This window comes from Juglans microcarpa x Juglans regia, chromosome 7D, assembly GCF_004785595.1.
Source record: "Juglans microcarpa x Juglans regia isolate MS1-56 chromosome 7D, Jm3101_v1.0, whole genome shotgun sequence".
In the NCBI taxonomy this organism is placed as follows: domain Eukaryota; kingdom Viridiplantae; phylum Streptophyta; class Magnoliopsida; order Fagales; family Juglandaceae; genus Juglans; species Juglans microcarpa x Juglans regia.
Window position 1 is genome coordinate 12,998,467 of NC_054606.1, and position 20,496 is coordinate 13,018,962.

Here is a 20,496-nt window from a genome sequence, read left to right on the forward strand (position 1 = left end):
TTTAACTCCGTTTAAACACCCGAACAAAATCAAACACAAAACAAAAGTAACACTGAAATAACTAAGATAAAGTAAAATAAAATAATATAACATAAACAAAATAAATAACAAATTCATATTAAATGATACCTTAAAATAAATAATTTAACTTATATTTTTAAAATAATATTTTTGGTACTTCACCTAAGGGACAAGTGGGTTTACCCAGAGCCGAACGCTCTAGTACCACCTATGGCGCCCACGACCCCCATGTAAGGAGACACGGGAATCAAGACGCCGGGATGATAACAACAGGGTCACACATCCCAACGTTAGTGCCAAGTGTATGTACATGTAACAGTGTACAATAAACAACGCAGCGGATAATTAATACAACTAAGTACCAAAATTGTTAATACAATTTAAACAATCAGTAAAAAGGTTTAAAAATTATACAATCATCCAAAATAAATATTTTATAAGTCCCAAACCAGAATGCGAGTGATCCAATCACTCCTCGGGCTAAGCCGACTCCTCAGGCTCACCCTCATCCTCCTCTGCATCAAAATCTGCGTTACCATAGAACGGTACCGCAGGTAAGTATAAACCAAACAACTACGAGATAAAAATACATTGATGCTACCAACATGCATGCATATGATGAGATATGCATTATTCTCAAAAATACTATTTTTTCTTGAAAATAGATATTTTCAACACAAGCCAAAATTCCATTTTGGCCCAAAAAGAATACTCCGTCATTTTCCTATAAATTGACCCAAATCAATAAAATCTTATTTTTCCAGAAAATGAATCACATAAAAACCTTTTAATCAACACACGTTATTTTCCCAGAAAACAGTTCATTATTCCATTAACCAATGCACCATGATCTCCCTAGGGATCATCCGCACGTCCTGGATTCGTAGCGATGCTCAGTTCCGCGCCCAGCGCCTTCGTGGCCAAGCACCCACTACGCAACGAGCGATGCCTAGTTCCGCGCCCAGCGCGTACGTGGCCAAGCATCCTCTAGCCCCCACCAGCAGAGGGGCCACAGAGTCAGCACGAGACCATCTCGTCCGATCCCGTTGTCGCCCCGCGACAACCCAAGGGACGTCACTCAGTATATTCCGCTCCCGAGTGACCAGAGAAGCTTCACCGAGATAATACCCCATCTAGGCTTGGGGTCGTGATACACACGCACCCAAAATCCTTCAACACATGAAAACCCAGTTTTCATAAAACACATGAACATGAATGCATGTACACGAAAATCCAGTTTCCTTTACAAACATGATCATGCGTGCAATATGCTATGTACATGAACAACACCCAAACCAACAACCAACAATTCATAATACCAACCAAACACACAACTCCGTCCACAATCCATCCGACCTCCGAACTCCTCGGACTCAGTCCAGCATGTCCAACCAGATCACAATAATATGAGTTAGTACAAAAATATATTAAATCACGATAGTTCTTTGAAAAAATACTTACAGCGCTATAATATGATTTTCGAAGGATCACGGAGGTGCAAGAAGTGGTGACCCAGCAACGTAACAGTGTAAAATACACTGTGGCCGTGGGTCTCAAATACCCACTTTTCAACGGAGACAAACTAAGACCCGAAATTGATAGGGTAGGGCCTAGAGAGGTCGATGAAGCCAATAGTGGTGGTGGTTTGCCGTGGGTGGCTGCGCAAATGGTGGTTTTAAGGCCAAAAAGTTTGAAACGGAGATGGAGTTGAAGGTGCTTCACCGATGGCGGATCGGAGCTGGGGTTGGGTCCATTGGGCTCCTCGGAGGTCGAGGATGAAGTGGTGAAGAGATAGTGGCCGGAGGTGGCGCGACGGCGGAGCTGGAGCTCAAGATGCGTCGCGGCTTGGAGTTGGGCGTGAGGGCTATCGGCGGCGAGATAGAGGCTGAGATTTACGGGGAAGGGTCGCTGGCCGGTGGGGGAGTGAACGGGACGGGCGGTGTCTCGCACGGGGGGCGACGGCGGTGGGTTGGGTGGAAAGAAAGAGGCACACGGGAGAGTGGGAGGGGGGTGCGTCGCGCGGGGAAGGAGAATTGCGGAAGAAGAAGGAAAAAGGAAAGAAAAAGAGAAAAAGAAAAGTGGGGAAAAGAAATAAGGTCCAATCCTTACCTCTTGGGTCACTTCAACGAAGATGATTTTAAAACAGCAAATCAATTAAAATAAATTAAACGTAATGATACAATGAAAATAAAATAATTAAATCCCACAATCAATTAATTTAAAAGAAGAACAATTTAAATGTACAACAATAAATAAATATTAAGAAAACATAACAGTTTAATTTTCACAATTTAAAGATCATAAAATGACCCATTTAAAGTATCTGATAATTATAAAATAAGAGAATAAATTTTTTAATTATTAAAAATAATCTTTCAGTGAAAGTACACTAAAATACGGGGTGTTACAATGGTCTATTTATATTCAAACTCCACAGCTACTTGGGGTGGGGCATAGAGGTGGGTTAGTAGAGCGCTTCCTGGCCTCCCCCCAAGGAGGCGACCAAAGTCTCCCTAACTCAGTCAACTCTAAAGAGGGAGTTTCCATCCCCTCCAAGTTGACGACAACGAGCAAGGGTTGACACGCGCTGATGACACTTCTCTCTTTTTTCAGTTACGTACTAAAGTAAAGCGCATCAACGCAAAAACGAATAACCAAAGGACTAGGCAGGGTAAAGCACATCCAAGAGATGGACCAAAAACAAAAAAAAAAAGAAGAAGAAGAGGAAATCTAAAGGCCCTAAAGGGACGACTACCTAACTAGGGCGAACAAAGGCAACGCAAGTAGAAGAACGGTCAACCAGGGGCTAGCAAGGAATGGGTTAGGCACTGGTCGGGTGGACCGTAAGTTTTGTGTGGTGACAATTACCCTGCCTAACACCAAGCCCATAATTTCTTGTGACAAAGCCCCGAGGCCGGCCATTAAAAAAAAAATATGGTGCAATTTCATTAATGAGCAAAAGTTACACACAAGCCGCATGGCAACGGTGCACATGTATATACATTTGCAAAAAGAAAAAGGGAAAGAACAACAAAATGAAAGAACAACAGCAACACCAATTAGCTAGGACGTAACGACGTCAACGACCAAGAACGAAGACCTCGGCATCGGGACCGCCAGCCTAAGAGACATTGGGATCAGGATCGCTAGGCTCAGAAGCAGTAGAGTTGGACTTGGTCTATAAGATGGGACCCGTAAAATCATCCGGGATCTCTTTCATACCCAACTTACAGCTGAACGCGAAAGCTTTTTTGTCAACAGCCACCTGGGTAAGGTCAAGGTCGCACAAATATTTCCTGAGAGTTCGCGAACATAGCTGCGATGTGTCCAGGATGCGGTCCCACATTGACCTAAGGCCCTCAGCACACCCATGCTCCCACGTAGTATCGCGGACACTCACGACAGTAGTTAAAACTTCTCAGATTTATTTGGCTATCCAGGCAGGAGGTGACCTCTTGCTCCCGGGACAAGTCACTCCGAAGATCTGTGGCAAGACAATCCATCTATTGGGCATCTTCCCTCGCCTTCTTCTTTAGCTTCTTCCAACAGTAGTTAAACTTATCGATTTTCTTACCCCCTCCTCAATGGCAAGTTGTACCACCCTCAACTCTTGCTCCAACCGAATGGCAGTCTGGTTCATCGCACGGAAGTCCTGGTTTTCCTGCTCAGCAGCCTCCTAGCCTTCCACGATTAAGGCCGCTAGCTGAAAGGAACCCTGAAAACAAGGGAGACTGACATGGAACGATCGATAAAGGAATTTAGAAAACTTCAAAAGAAAGGAAAAAGATGGAAATAGAGATTGCCAAACCTCCTAGAAGAAGCCGGACAAAACCGCGGTGACCTAGCTGATGGCTTCAGCCCTCCCCCCCCCCCCCCCCCCCCCCGGGCGATCGTTTCCAACTAGGCCAAAGGAGGGATAACTTCCACTGAACCTTCTGTAGTTGCAAGGGTCGGGGAATTAACCTCAACGTTTTCTACGTCAGGAGGGCCAACCTCTTTAGCAATCGCTCCCACCTGGACAAGTGAATCTGTGCACGGACCCCTAGAACTTGAGCCAACTACAACATCCAGAAGGAAACCACCTTCTGCTTGGTGTCCCACCTTCGCGACATGATTACTAAAGGTAGCAGTTGTCACCCTCTCAATCATGGGGTCCAAGCCTTGAAGCGACTTGAGCTCTTCTACACCTGTCTCGACCTCGCCTTCCGAGGAGTGACTATCTGTGGGTGAACGAGCAGAAGAAGGGGAGGAGATCCCCGAAGGACTCCCCCAATGATGGCCTGCCGAGGAATCCTGACTGCCAAGACTCCTCGAAGCAGGGTGCCAAAGTCGCCAATTTTTGGAAACATGTCACAGACATCAGTTAGCGGGGACAACATCATAGGTACCTTAACTGAGGGGCCTCTCGTCGATGGGTCCAAGGGCTCCAAAGGGAAAGATTCCATTGGCACCTCAACGTCACCAGCACAACGGGACGCTTCCACTGGCGTCATCAGGACGATTGGACGATGGGCCTCAAGTGTAGCTGACTCTTGCCCTTTAGAAGTTGGGGCTCTAGAAAGGGGACCACTATCAACCCACCCTCCTCCAAGCGTGATTTCTTCCCCTTACTCAATGGAGAAGCATCCAAGGGGCGCTTTTGAGTAGTAGTGACCCGAGGCCAGGCAACAGTCGCCTTATCATCAAAAGGACATTGACTGAGGGGAGGCAAAGAAACCCTTAGGCTCTCCTCAGAAAGAAGGGCTCCTGAGAAGACGCTGTTGGGGTTCTTCTTCACTCACTCCTTCTGGGGCATCACCTTATCCTCAGGAACCGTTCACCAGTCATTTCGAATCGGGAATTTGTGACGATTCGCTTGACCAACAGGGAACTCCCATCCGCTGCCAGACACGAAAAAGAACTTCGATGACCAGTCATTCACCTCGCGGTATCCGAATTCCAGATTAACGAGGGTGCGCATCGCCTTGAAGCTGCAAACATTCCCCTTTTGCCGCAACACCTTGTGAGTGAGAAAGAACTCACGGTGGGTGTTACCAGATGCTCTGGGTCTACTCCAGCAAGGCATGTTACCAGATGATACTGTAGCAAATTAGAAACCTCCAAGCGTTCAAGTGAAGCTGGGACGAGGCTAAACAGAGGCGATCCAACAAATCTTGGACGGGGCTAGGGATAGGAAGCCTTAAGCCGCATGAAAACAAAGAAGGAAAGAGGGCAACTCAGGAAGAGTGGCCCTCTGCCTTCTCGGCACCCTTGTGTGGACCAGGGACCTCGAAGATCACTGACTTTGGCACCTGGTAAGTAAGGGCCAAAGATGCCAACATCGCCACATGGACGTTTGAATGCCAAGCATAGCCCCAAAAGGAACATCTCCCCCACCGAAAGTCGTGGGTTGAGTAGATTTCTTAGGGGTGATTGACGAAGAAGCAGAATGTTGCAGATACAGGAGAAAGGATTATAAAAAAGAAGGAGGAGTTAGGAGACTAAGGATGACAAGGTAATTACGGTACCGTGAAAGGAAATAAACCCATAAGCCAATCGCATTTATATAGGAGGAAGGCAACGGTTAAGCTCGCTTGCCCCGTGACAGAAGGAAGAGGTATGAGACACTTTGAATCCCAAAAAGTACGCACCACGAAGTGACGTGAAGGCGAAGAGCTACTTGATGCCTTTGATATTGATACAACTGAAAACGACGCCACTAAATTTATCGAAAAATGTGCCAACAAAAGCGGGAAGGGAAATGGTATTGGGATAGCCAAGCGATGAGGAACCACCCCAAACTTCAGAGTCGTGCACTCATCAGTAGTGGGATCCAGGCCTCGACATCAAGGCATATTTAAGATTAAAAATAATTCCCCTTGTATGAGTCCGATGAGAATTAGAGGGGTACAAAATATGATGTTAACAGTATCAATATTACATTCGACAATATTTTGCATATTATCTATGTTTGATTCAATTTTAGTTATTACAACACGTGAATCAATCTTTATTTAATATTTGAATTGATAATAAACTCTATCCCTAATGTGTGATATTGTATTTTCTTCTCTTCTGTAAGACTATTTGCAGCGAGATACATTCGTTGCAAATAGCTTTTTTTCATAGCAAATAACTATTTGCAACAAAAGTATATTTTTTTGCAAATATACATACTCTTTTGCGTACATTTTGTTGTGAAAAGACATTCTTTTGCAATGAAATATACATTTTGTTGCAAATATGTTTTCTTTTCGCGAATAGCTATTTGGAACGAATGAACATTTTGTTGCAAATGGACATACTCTTTATCAATGAAATGTACCGTTGCAAGTAGAACCCTATTTGCAACGACTACCCATATGATTGCTAACAATTATTTGCAATGATAATAAATCAATTTGCAATGATAAAATCTTGTGGCAAAAAGTAGATGTTTGCAACGAAAAATATTTTCATTGGGATAAACTTTCACCAACGCAGCATTTGCAAGAGAGTAGGGCATGCAACGAGATGAAGTACTAGGGTGCCTCCTATATATCAAGCATGCTATATTGGGCTACACTAAATATTTATTATACAAATGGTTACAAATATTGTCGAAACCTAGGACTACAACAGTGGCTGGCATGCAGTACTAAAGCATATATATAGCTAGGCTAGTGAAATCTTATAAACAACACTTTCTTCTATACTTTCTTAGCTAACCCTTAATTGGTACAAAAGTATTCCGGCTAGAGAAAACAGCATGTCGGTATAGAAAACACATTTGCCATATTGATTATATAACAAGATTTGCTTTATTGGAAATGTTTAAAATTCTAACTCGTACAAATCAAATATTGTGATATCATTATTAGCTAGGTGGCCTAATAAACTGCATGGTTGTCTCAAAAAGTCAAAACTGTTTGAATGGCAAAAAGTTGGTTCGAACAAGATATTAATGTTAGTTCAAATGATTTATAATCTGTTCGAATAATAATATTAGCGGGAAAGTAATTTATTTTGTCAGGAAAAGTTCAAAACCGTTCGAACCACAATTGGTTTGTTCGAATGAGTGAGATTTGGTGGGAAAATCAGGCAGGAATGTTGCAAGATTGTTCAAACTACATATATTTCGTTCAAACACAGCATTTATGCATTCAAACAGATAGTTTGGTGGGAAATTAAATTAAAATTGGCAGGAATTTTTTTAAATCTGTTCAAACGGAACATAAAATATTTACGAATTCATAAATTAATTTTATGTAATTAATGTAAAAATATTTTAGTGATTTCTTTTATGTTAAATAAGATTTTTGGTTAAATAAATATTACTTTAAAGATAGTGTAATTGTTTATATTATCGTGAACAATAAGTAAAATGAAAAAAAAAACATAATTAACAATAAACAAGCTAGCAAACACTAAAAATAAAAACCATTGATACATCAATTGCATCCCAAAAATATAATGTATGACGGGAATATACTGTATGACTATTTGAATATTTAAATTAATTATATAAAATACAAATAGTCATGATTGTCCATACAAAAAACCACATTTAATGTAAATAAAAGATATACACTACTGGGCCAGATCGTGTAGCACCACCTCGACTCCAGCAAGGCGTGTCTCAATATCTGTCACTCAAGACATGAGCTTCGACTTAGTCTCTACGAGGGCGACTCGGACTGCATCAATGATCTTAGATGTCTGTGCGTGCATCTCTGCAATCACGATATTTGCAATCTCCTCACGAGTAGCAGTGCGTGATGCACCCTGTGTAGATGCCTCACCCGATACGCCCTGTGAATCTCCCTGAGTGTCAACCGCCTCTGTAGTCAGTGCATGAATATGAAATTTGGAGTGTCCTATGCTATGAGACAAGGTCGTGGAGTTGATCAGTCCAATTGGCTCCCAGACACGCTCAAACGCATTTAGCCTGACTACTTCGCTAAAAGAAATCGTGTGAGTAGAACTCCAAACAACAATATATATGTCATAATATCGGTGGCCTCTAATCGAATCATAGCGAATATATATCTCGCTAGGTCGATAGGCACCCCATGAGTGACCTGTAACACATATCATGCCCGGTCCATGATAACCTCAGTTTTGTGTAGTCACAGATCAATATTGTTGGCTATTATAATGTTCATGATCTTGACAAAACTGGATAAGTCCATCTGTTTGATGCTCTTACTACCATCATAGGGAGGAGCATCTGGACCCACAATCAACTGACGAACGTCATGATCAACAAGGCCATCAACCTCATCTACTACCACAGTATCCTCTTTCTTAGGAGTCTCCCCATTGCATGTAGGTGTAGATACCCTAGGCACCACGCTAGGATATGCAGTGGGCAGTCGAAAGATACCAAGAAAATCTACAACTACATCAACTAAAAATTGTGCTGAGTCACCTTGGACGGAGAATGTGTATGCATCATCATCCTGGCTGTCATGACCAAGTTCTCTATAGAACTCAGATACAATATTGATGTAGGAAATGATCTTGTCCGTCTCTTCATCTTTCTAGTTGATGATCGGTGTCCAACCACGATCCAGAGAGATAGATGCGAGAGAATGTCTCTCCCACAAAAGATCCTTAAAATCATCTATCTTCACCTGCCGCTCCAACAAAATAGTCCTCTCTTGACTATCTTCGTTAGAGGATTGCCCTGACGCTACCCGATTCTTTCCCCGAGAAGCCATTGGAATGATGCTAAATTTAATTTATAAAATTAAGGACAATGATTAATAATTATAATTAGATCAAGGTAATTATATCTAACAATATAATATATGTTACATTATCTATTCAACTCTATAAAAAAATTAAAATAAGAAATGTATCGTTTGAATGCAACAACACGTTCCAACGGTTATATAGTGGGTTCGAATGGTAATAGGTTGCCATTCGAACCATATAATATTGATTCGAATGTTAACCATTCATATGTAGTTTGAATGGCGATTTCTGGTTCAAGCTTAGGCCGTAAACCTTTCGGTGTATTCCTTTTGTTTTTCCTCCCACAACAACAATGAGGGGCCGGGATGACCATAGAGTCATCCCGTCCTCCATTTCCAGCCAACTACGAGATTGAAATGGGTTTTTTTTTTCAAAATTCCATTTTCAACCCATTTAAAACAAGTTTTAGGAGAAATTAATCGGTAAAAACGTTGGGGAGAGGACATACATGTTGAAGGTTGGAGAGTGGTGGTGGACGATGGCTTTGACGGCTGCGTGTGGTAGTAAAAGGCACTGGTCCGACAGAGTTAAGTGTGGCTTTTTACATTCTAACGGAGCTGAGCTAGGTCTGGACACGATACCTAATATTTATTTTTTCCCGTTCGAACGGATACTTATTACATTCGAATGGTTTCCATAAATATTTTATTCATTAGTTAATATTATATTTGTTATATAATATAGTATTTGTACTATATATACTTGTACTACTTATATATATATACTTATACTACTTATATAATATTTATACTTAATTATTATATACTTATATTTATACTAATACTTATATACTACTTATATATTCTTATATACTAAATTAATATTCCTGATGATCACACCATTGGCTCCAGAAATTCGGCAGTGTGGGTTGCTTCTTATGTTGGTATGCTTACTCGCACGTATGCACAGATGACTACATCCTGCAAGGCTAAAGTTCCCCAAGGTTTGAAAGACCACATCAAAAGTCATTGCCTAGTAATAAGCTACATGCCAAGAAACTAAGTATAACATGTTAATTTAAAGTTGCTTTGTATTTATGCTAGTTTTTTATAATTTTTGAAATGACAAGTCTAAACTTAATTTTAGTCGACGAGAGGATCAACTAACTGTTGAGGAACTAATGTCGAATTCATTTCGGAGGTACAAAGGTCGATACCATGTACACTATCAAAAGTTCAATACTACAACAGAGGTGCGCCAAAATCCATTCCGAGCAATGCCCCCAAATGAATGAGAGAAGGTTTTTGATATGTTTGAAGATCCTGCTTATCAAGTAATTTCACTGCTATGTTTTTTTAATAGTATATGATAGATGTATTAAACATATAGATATAATATCGTTTTTAGAAACGGAGTACTGTGAACAAAGCAAATAGATCAAATTTAACGATACATCATCATGTAGGTTCTCAATCTTTTTATCGTTTGTAAAAAAAAATGATAAGTTATTCTAGTCCCCGTTAAATATTAACATCTAATACACTTTTCTGATTTAAGTTCTAATATAGATTTTCCTTTTGCAGGAACAAGAAAGTCCTGTTGACTACGATTTGACCCAATTGTATGCTAAAGCACATAAAAATTGTGATGGTGTTTGAACCTATCCCGAAGCAGAGGTAAATTATGTAAGTTTAAGTTTCTTTAATTCCATTGTCTAATAATATTTAGGTTATTTATACGAACGTTAATGTTTTTTTGTAGGACAAGATGATATCTCTTAAGGAAACTGCTATGGATCCATCTGATGAATCATCTGTCAACGATGCTCAAATCCTTTCTCAAGTTTTTAGATCACATTCTGGATAGTTGGAGGGTTTAGAACGTTGTGTGAAACCATCCTCAATATCATCATCCTCTTCTCGAGCCAGATCGAACGACGACAAGACTAAGGAATTGGAAGAAATAATACTTAAGATAGAATGATTGTGGTCCATGAAAAAAGGGTTACTAATTCGTTTAGATCAAGCAACGGATTCTGAGGCGAGATTATAAGAGAACATGTAGAAGAGACTGGAGACGGAGGTACAAAAAGTGTTTGAATAGTGCCAGTCAATGATGTCCCAAAGCTCTATGCCACCACCACAATCTTAAAATTTATTTATTTTTTTAATTGTCTTTCTATTATGATGTTCCAAAACATTTGAACAATTGTGATGTTTGGATTACAATTTGTGTAATATTAGCATGGTATTTTTAATTAAATTCAATTATGTATGATTAATAACATTCAAACGGTATATAACCAGTTTAAACAGGAAATTACCATTTATAAATCTATTCGAACAAAAACTAACCCATTTGAACGACAACCGAGAAATACAGTCCGTACGGTCGTTGGAAAAATAAAATATTTGTTTGACTAACATTAATATGCAAAACCACATTCGAATGAACATAACTTTCAAAAATAAAAAACCTGTCCAAACGGACAAAATTTATGTTCGAATACAAGTCATTTAAAAAATTTATTAGTTCAAAAGCCTAAAATCTATTCGAACACTTCGTCTGTTCGAACAGGATCAAACATGGTCATTAGTTCGAATCAAAATTTCTTATAGTTCGAACGAAACGTGTCGGTTTGAACTGATTGGATTCCATTCGAACCGTTTTTTGAGATGAAAATGGTTCGTCTTAAAAAAAAAGCTCGTTTGAACAGTTTCGATTTGTTCTGCCCATTCTCATCCCTAAAAATTATTTTTTGAGATGAAAATTAATTTGTCTCTAAAAACCTTTTGAGACAGGCTTTTCGAGACAAAATAGAGACGAAATTTTTTAATCTCCAAATATATTTCGGGATGAAAACTGGGTTTTTTGAGACAAAATTATTTATCTCAAGAAACCCAATCACTTGTAGGGAATAGACCCAACTACTTGCTTAGTTACGAAAGCAAAATTAATATAAGATCCAGTATTAATTAATATCGAAAGTAGTAGGAGATCAGATATTTCAAATTTTATTTTGGTTGGAATCGTCTGAACTAACAGAATAGAATTCCAAACTATGAAAAAAGAGCTCTATTCACAATTTGTTGCTGCATAATCAATACACTACAAGATATTTGCCTTTTCGCGGGGAGCAAGATCCCTTCAACTCCCCTGTATTCTCGCAACAAACCAGTGAATGCTTCGATTTGGCTTCATTGCTAAACAGCCAAAAGTAAAACGTTTGGTCAGAGATCTTTCAGTGAGAAATCATGGGCGGCCGCAATTGCTCCAGATTTGCTAGCCGACAACAACGCAACAAAAGACGATCCCCAATATTTGGTTTATTTAGGCAACTACGGCTGCGACATCGTCGCAAATTTCCTTCATTTATGGCGATGTTGTGGCGCTGTATCTGGGGAAATTCGGCCATTTGGGGCATGCTGACAATACACTACTTTCCAATTGTGGTGAATACCTCATGCAGCAAGAATCAATGGGACTACATGCGGTGATTTTGGGGCGCCGTTGTGAATGCATTATTCTGCGATTTTGGGGCATGCCGGCAATAAACTGCTTTCCTATTGTGGGGAATACAGAACGCAACTATTTCTAAGGGATCCCATTACAACTTTGGTTTTTGCCCCTTTCCCATTTGCGGTGAATAAATGAGTTGATGCTGCTTCAAATGCTTGCAGCAAATTTGATGGGTTTTCTGTCGATTTCTCACCAACTCGCAAAAATAGAGCCATTTTGATGGGTTTGTGGAATGCACTAATCAATAAGTTATATATGGAAGCTATTTTGAACCCAGGTACGTATGTACTCTACCAATTGCCTGTATTTTTTTTTTATATTATGATATTTAGTTTCTAGCCAGTCTTTCCAAATCCCTCGTTAAGAATCAATCAAGATAAATAATCATTATGAGATTCGTTAATATCATTTTGAGTTGTCCTTGCTGTAGACTTATCACGATAATGATTTAAAAATATAGGATGCAAAACCCCAGAGAGCCAAAAGCATAGCAATTACCTTGATGCCATTCTTGTCATGGAAAACTATCACAGAAGCAATAGAAGTAATAGCTAAAGAGACAGTACTGATTACATTGGAGAAGAGAGATGACACCACACATATCAAGTCCACAACACCAACAGAACAAACCTGCCAAAACACGGCTGTCCAAACCAAAGTCATTACATAGGAAACTTTACCCATACCAAAACCTTTCATTTCCCTATGTAAAGTCTTCCATTCCCCACTTGCAAAAAGTCCCACAATAGAGACACAAGTGGCAATGAGTGATGTGTAGATTTCCATTTCCAAAACCACAGAAAATGTTTCCCTTTTTAGAACCTTTTGGAAGGAAAGCTACATCAGGAAAAGCAAAAGAGAGTAAAGTGCAGAAGCTGCAAGGGTACAAAGGAAGCCAATGATATATTTTGACTTAGAAACTCCTGATGGTCCTTTAATATATCTTTGAGATTGCTCTCATTTTTGTACTCTGCCAATTGCCTGTATTTTGAGGACTTTTTGTTTTGGATTTAATATAGCTTAATGACATGTCAAATATAAATCAAACACCATATATTTTACTTCCATTTTCATGTACATTGCCATCCAGATATATTACAAGCTTGAATCACCACATTTCATTTTTCCTTTCACATCAAACATTATAGCAACAAGTACATACCTAATTCTCTTGAAATTGCTTAAATTCCTAAAAACATAATGCATGCCACTAAACACAAAAATACGTTACTCCCCATTGGACATTGCCTCAACATGGCTATACATTAAACCTGGGAGTGAAACATCCAACAGGCGTACTATTGGTGCATAAAAAGATTACACTTGGCTGATATTATGAACCTTTGAATTGGAAATGTCTACCTGCAAATTACAGAGGTTCAAATAATGTCAAAGTGCTTGAAGTAATTACTGATGTATGCCTGCAAATTAGACAGATTCAAACAATTATAGAGCTTATGCCAGTCATTGCATGTATGAACAAAACAAATGTAAACCTAACAAATTCTACCTTAGTCATCATGAAAACGTTACCAGGATTAAATCTCTTAACCTTTACATGCATATTCAACATAAATCTCCACCGTTAGTCTATTACAGGAAAAATTACCAAACATTTCTTGGTGACTAGTATACATCTCACAAAATGCAAGGTTTTAATATCACCACCATCATAACTAATCTTATGGTATACAATGATCAACTCTCTTATTCATTGCAGACAAGGCATGCAGTAGGTTGATTGTTTTAAAGCATACTTACAAAGTTTAAAGAAATAACCTTTAGGAAAGTACCTTCACCAAGCAACATGCAGGAAATATTCATCTTGGACTTTTTATGATGCCATTCCAGCAAGTATAACCAACTTCAAAATCCTGCACCATTTTCTAGACGACTAATAAACAAAATATGTATAGGCCAGCAAAAGTTAGCAATATTGTATTCTTCACGAATACATCTTAACAAAATATAAAAAACTCCCAGGTTTAGAAGCCCATCCAACTAAACTGGCGCAGAGTGTCTCTATTAGACACTCTTTCATATGGAGGGTTAGACATGTGCAAGTCCATCCTTTGGTCATATGATTGTCGCCAAACGAATAATTGAAGTACACCCTTTTTAAGGTCATCCAATTCATTCTTGTACATCATTCCCTCATTTTTATGTTTCTCATTTTCTTGGGCAAGGTGTTGACATGAAAGATGGTCTAGGCTTGGGTATAACTGAACCACCAAGTCCTCTTGCATAACCAGATATGTGTCCTAGCACGTCTCTGAATATAATATTTGCAGCCTCATTTGTGCGCTCCTCAGGCTCAATCTCATCTAACTTCTCAATCATCGTGTTCTAACCTGCAAACAATATACTTAATATGAGTTCTAATTAGGAGAATTAACTAAACTGCTTATTCTTATCTATGAAGGGAACAACATATTATAAGGGGGTAAGTTAAAGAGCACGCACATAGAGTGTTTCTGTCATGGGAGTTACAAATGCCCTTTTCTTCTTTGACCATCTAGTTTCTTTATAGAAGCTTACCAAGTTTGATGAGCTCGGACCCTTCAATCACATACATGAATATTAAGGATGTATTTTTGTTTACACACTACCAATGACCAATGAGCTTAGATCTTGAAAATCACAATAATCTTACCATCTCTTGTTTTAACCTCACAAATGACTTTCTACCTGCTGTGTGGTTCACACACTGCTTTTTCCTATTGGCCTTATTTTGATTGGATATTTTCTGCAATTTTTATAATGACAATGTTAAGAATACTCAACACTTAACACTTTCCAATAAGAAAACATCAAATCTAGTATTGTTGCTATATTTTCAAACTTCTGCAAGTCACTTGTTACCTTGAATTCATCACTCCCCCATCTCCCACATAACTTTTCTCATACCTCTAGTTCCACCAATGAGGTTGATTTCACTAATGCCTCCTCGTGTGTTGCACAACCCAAGTATATTTTATGAAGTTGGTAGTGAAAGTCATTGAATTTCTTCCCGAGGTTCTTCTCAACCATCTCGCGATGATTCAGTTTGCTCCAATCTAGAATGAAATCGGCCTGCAACATTAAACCAAAAATTAGAATCATTCCATTGACATAATCTTATGAAATATATTCAAAGGATTGGTAGCAAGTATATTATGATCAAAGCAACTCAATACCCATACATGATTGATCAGCTCCTCTTTCTCTTGTGTATCAACAACATCCCAACTATTTTGAACCATGGTTGCCTGATGCTTGATAATCCATGTTACCCTTGTTGTAAAGAACACCGCATTCTCACATGATGATGCCCTCTCACCATCATTAATCTTCAAAGGAATGAGACTATGCTTAAGGAAGCTTCATAAACTCAGTGCACCCAGCTGGTCCACGACACCTCCACATTGTTTTTTTCCCTGCCTTTAACATGTTGATATAAATGACTAATAAATAAGAATCACTAAACAAACTACACAATGGAGCAGCCAAACCGTGAGTGTTTCCTGATTAATTAGGTTTGTCTTTACAATTTTTATTAACATTCCATAAGTGTTAAATGAGTGGGGAATTAATTTTGAAATTCAAGATAATTTAAGACTCAACCTAAAACAATATTTGTAGCAACATTCCTAGTTGAATAGAGCAGATAATAAATGGACAGTTTGAATTCTAGCATTAATCATTGTTCAACCAACTCATACATCAATAGATATTGTAGACAAATCCATGAGCAATGAATATTAAATTCTTTGTAATTCCCACATCAGTCTATACTTATTACCATTGTTCTCAAGCCTTGTTTCTGGACCATTGCTAATTTCAGGAAACTCAGTAACCAAAGCCATCTCTGAGGGTTGTGTTGAGTCATCCGATTATTCAGGATGCTCAACACTTTGTGTCCACCTACTAGGTTGCGACTGAGGAGTTGGACCACTCCATGTGCTCCCTTGATTTGCACGTATGCGAGTTTCTGTCATTCGGACATGTCCACCAATTCCTCTTCTTGTTCGTCTCATGGCAAATGGAACTTGCAATTGATTGGAAATTGATTCTATATGCAACCTCTGAAAAATGGAACTGTCATGTAAAAATACTTAGAGAATAGGGTGATCATCGCGGCTCTTTATGTGAAAAATTCATCATACATTAAGTTCCAACATTTCTACAGGCTTAAACTTTAATCATCAGCACATAAAACTATAAGTACTCTGAAGTGAAACAAATGGGATAAAATGCCTGTTTGAGTATTACTATTTCACTTTCTACATGGTCCACACAACCAAGGCCAGCTAAAAAGTCCACTTTCTTTCTATGTGATAAAGCTCCATGCAGCATAAATAAAATTCCGAATAAAAAATAATAACATAAAACCATGTTGGTAGACCCAGGAGGATAGAATGTTTTCATGAAATCTGAATGGCAATAGAAAAGCTTTTACAAATCATTCATGTTTGGTTTGTGGTTGTAGACAGGTTGAAATAAGCTCATCAAAATATATTTTTAAACTGGGGTGACGTAAGCTCATTTTACAGATTATTAAACCCATGGGTAAACAGATTTCTCTAAAGATAAAACAACTCTCAACTTTCGGTGGACTGGTTTCGTGTTGTGGACTGACTTCATCAAGTGACTTTCCACTAAGTGACAGACTTCAAAAAGATAAAACTGATTTCCCTTCAATTTTGCCGCCTAGATTTTTCCCTATCCCACGTAGTACTTGCATCTAACGGTGGGACCCAACTGGAGCTTACACATGTGCATTGAGGTTAGATTACATATATATATATATATATATCCTCTGATTAAATTATGCAAGCACAAAATAAACAGGCAGTTAAACCAGCCATATGCATGTATGAATATGCAAAATTAATTGTAATAAACATATAAGCTTTATTAAAATTAACAAGCTTAAAGTAATTACAGTTGTAGGGTAGTGCAAATTTGCACTTACAGAAATCAAGGTAAATAAGGAGACTCAAGAACAGGGTAGAGAGGATCAGAAGTTTTCTCTCAAGTGAGTTCTGGTTTGAGTTCTGCCTTAGCTCAGAATAAGGTTCTCATTTTATAGCATACGGAGTTCCTGTTTACAATAATTAAAGTAAAACAGTAAATCAATCCGTGAGTGAACAGTGAGAACTGTTTAGGCACGGGGCTTAGGGTATCATCATTGTGTCTCTCCAGCTGTCCTCGTGGGCGGCTGCTTTGGGCGCAAGATGACAAAATCGCATTCGGTCATCTCTGCGTCTTCCAGCTGTCTTTGTGGGCGGCTACTTTAGGCACAAAGTGACAATTATCTCAATTAGGACTATGGTCGGTCTTCTTTGAACTCAAGTAGTAGTCAATCATCTTCCAGCTTTGGAATGCCTTCTGAATCATGACCAAATATATTACTGTACGAAGCCTCTGAGGATGCTGCTGAATTCTCATCGTTTTCAGAATTATCACTCGTAGACTTAGACAGTTGTTGTTCCAACAATTTTATTAAATCTTTTTCGCCAAGTCTGTTGAGGATATTATTTTTAGCAGACTTAGAAGATTTCTTTGAGGATGAGCTGGTGACTTTTCCTCTTTATGAAGCAGTTGGTGAATTAGAGGCCCGAACTATCAGGGGGTATTCGGGGACTGGTGAATCAGATTTGATTGCTGGGAATTCCTTCTTGTCTTGCAAATCAGGAGCGACTTGAGGGAAATCTTTAATCATCTGGTTGATCACTTTTTCAGTATATCCAAACATATCCCACCATTTTGTGAAATAAGCTCGGTCAATTATATCAGCATTTTTCTCATAAGTTCATTTAAAAATCCACGGTAGTTTGTAGTTCTTGCAAAAATGGAGCTCATAAGGAAACATTTGTGAATGCCGGTTCAGTTTTGTACCAGCAACTTGTTGATAAAATGTAAAAGCTCTGGTGAGCTGCTCAGGAAGATTCTGCGGAATTAATCCGAATTGGTCCCACCATTGGAGAAACCAGTACGGGAAAGTTCCTTTGAATCTTGTATCAAAATTGATGAACCATGAATGGCTCATATTTGGTATCTGAAAGAACATGAAACGTTTCCAGGCAGTTATGTAATCAAAATAATTATAACTCAGTGCAGAGTCTGAGAGTCTTTTGGGAGTCCATGGGTTTGTTCCCCATTCGGCCTCTGTCATGACTCGGAGGATATAAGCACTGTGGTAAATTAATTTGGTGGAATCATTCTTATCATAAATGGGTTTTATGACAAGAGAGTTGGTGAGAATCAAGATACTGGAATAATACTGGAGATTTTTGGAAGAATCTTCAGGTATCTAATGGAAATTAAGGGGGAAATAGGAAGAGGCTATTTTGAACGGATCTGTTATATTAGAACGGTTAGGTTCTATATGAACAGATGAGTAATAAATGGCTTATTCAAATATTCAAATTTTCCTTTTGGGAGGAAAAACTGAGGAGTAATCAAAGTAGGACCTTTCGATGCAATTGCTTTCGCATATGGATCGAAAGGTGTATAAACCGTAGACGCGAAGGTTGCCGGTTGCACAATTTTACCAAGAGGTGTGAACCTATTGGCAATATCCAGTGTTGTTGAGGAGACACTGGGCACAGTAGAAGATCCAGACTCATTCTTGATGAGTTTTATACTGGGTATTGGAGGTGGGGGGTTCACTCTCTGTTTCTCTTTTCCTTTCTTCTTGCTTACGCTCATGGTTGGGTGTCTGCAAGAATTCTCTGGTAAGAAAATCAGGGATAGAATTATCAGTGCCTTTGATGTATTCAATATTAAAATAAAAAACACTTAAAATACCTTGCCATCGTGCAAAAATATGTTTCGATGCAATGTTTTGAACATCTTGTTCTAAAACAAATTTAGCACTCATGCAATCAATACGATGTAAAAACTTCTTGTTTAATGAATCAGATTGAAATTTAGAAATACATAGTACTATAGATAAAATCTCTTGTTTAATAGTACTATATTTCTCTTGTGCAGGATTCCAGGTTTCAGAGTGGAAACGAACAATTTGTTCAGAAGATCCTGGTGAAACAGATTGTTTCAGAATGCCACCATAACCAATGTTTGAGGCATCTGTTTCAACGATTTTGAATGAATCAGAAGTGCGGATACCAAGGCACGGAAGACTCTTGACATGTGCTTTGATTTTCCTCACTATGTTAGTATGGATTTCTGTCCAAGGGGGAGGATTAGAAAGAAGTCGTTTGAACAAGGGACGACATTGTTTCCTCATATCCTTGTAGAAATCAGCAACATAATTAAGAGATCCTAAGAATCTCTGTAATTGATTTTTGTCAAGAATGACATTAGGGAATTTGTCGGCAAAATCAATGGCTCTTTGGATAGGCCTGATTTTCCCTTCTGAAATATCATAACCAAGGAATCTGATCTTGATTTGGAACAGTTTGATCTTTTTCACAGAAACGACAAAACCATTGTGTCTAATGATGGCTAGAAACGAATTCAAATGTTTCCAGTGTTCATCAATAGATTTAAAAAAAATAAAGACATCATCTATATAGACGATGGTAAAAGCAGTGAACGAGTTGAAGATGTCGTTCATGATATGTTGGAACTCACTAGGGGCATTTTTGAGACCGAATGGCATCACATTCCATTCGAAATGACCGAAGGGGGTTACAAAGGCTGTCTTGTACCGGTCTGACTCGGCTATCTGGATTTACCAAAAACTAGATTTGAGGTCAAATTTAGAAAAGACTACAGCATCACTTAACCTATGAATTAAGTCATTTTTGTTGGGAATAGGGTACCTAATCCACTGTAAGACTTTGTTCAAAGGTTTTTAATTAATGACTAGACGAGGGGTGTCTCTTTCTAGTTCAACATTTTTTCGGACATAGAAGGCTGGGCAAGACCAAGGGGATATGCTATCCCTAATTATGCCTTTTTTCATAAGATCTGAAATTTCCTTTTTGCAAAATTCTAAAGTCTGACTATTCATCTGAATTGGTCTGGCTTTAGTGGGAATAGTGTTTTCATCAAAATTTTTGATATAGGGAAGAGAAACAATGTGTTTCTTCCTATATCAAAAAGCATTTGGTAAATCAGAATAAACATAAAAAATAAGACGCTTGTTAAAATCATCAATTTTTTAAAGTAAAATTAGAGAAGATAATTGTTCAGAAATCTTTTTGTATCTTATTTCCTGTTGGAGGAAATTCAGATGCTTTTGTTTTGCAAAAAACAAAGATTTCAAACCTTTATCTTGATCAATCTCTTGACGAGATGCAAATTTGAATTTGACCTTTTGACCGAAAGGGTCGGTAGTAATACCAT

At 38.6% G+C, this 20,496-nt stretch overlaps 1 long non-coding RNA gene and 1 pseudogene across 1 annotated transcript; both read right to left on the reverse strand.

Annotated features, from left to right (window-relative positions):
- Window positions 1-12,575: 12,575 nt before the first annotated feature.
- Window positions 12,576-13,762, reverse strand: LOC121238138 (annotated as a pseudogene).
- A 642-nt stretch (window positions 13,763-14,404) lies between these two features.
- On the reverse strand, window positions 14,405-15,214 carry LOC121239661. The gene is made up of 4 exons (XR_005935337.1): window positions 15,061-15,214; window positions 14,852-14,944; window positions 14,662-14,757; window positions 14,405-14,544 (listed from the first exon to the last, which is right to left on the reverse strand). It is a non-coding gene; the product is annotated as an uncharacterized LOC121239661 (long non-coding RNA).
- Window positions 15,215-20,496: the final 5,282 nt, after the last annotated feature.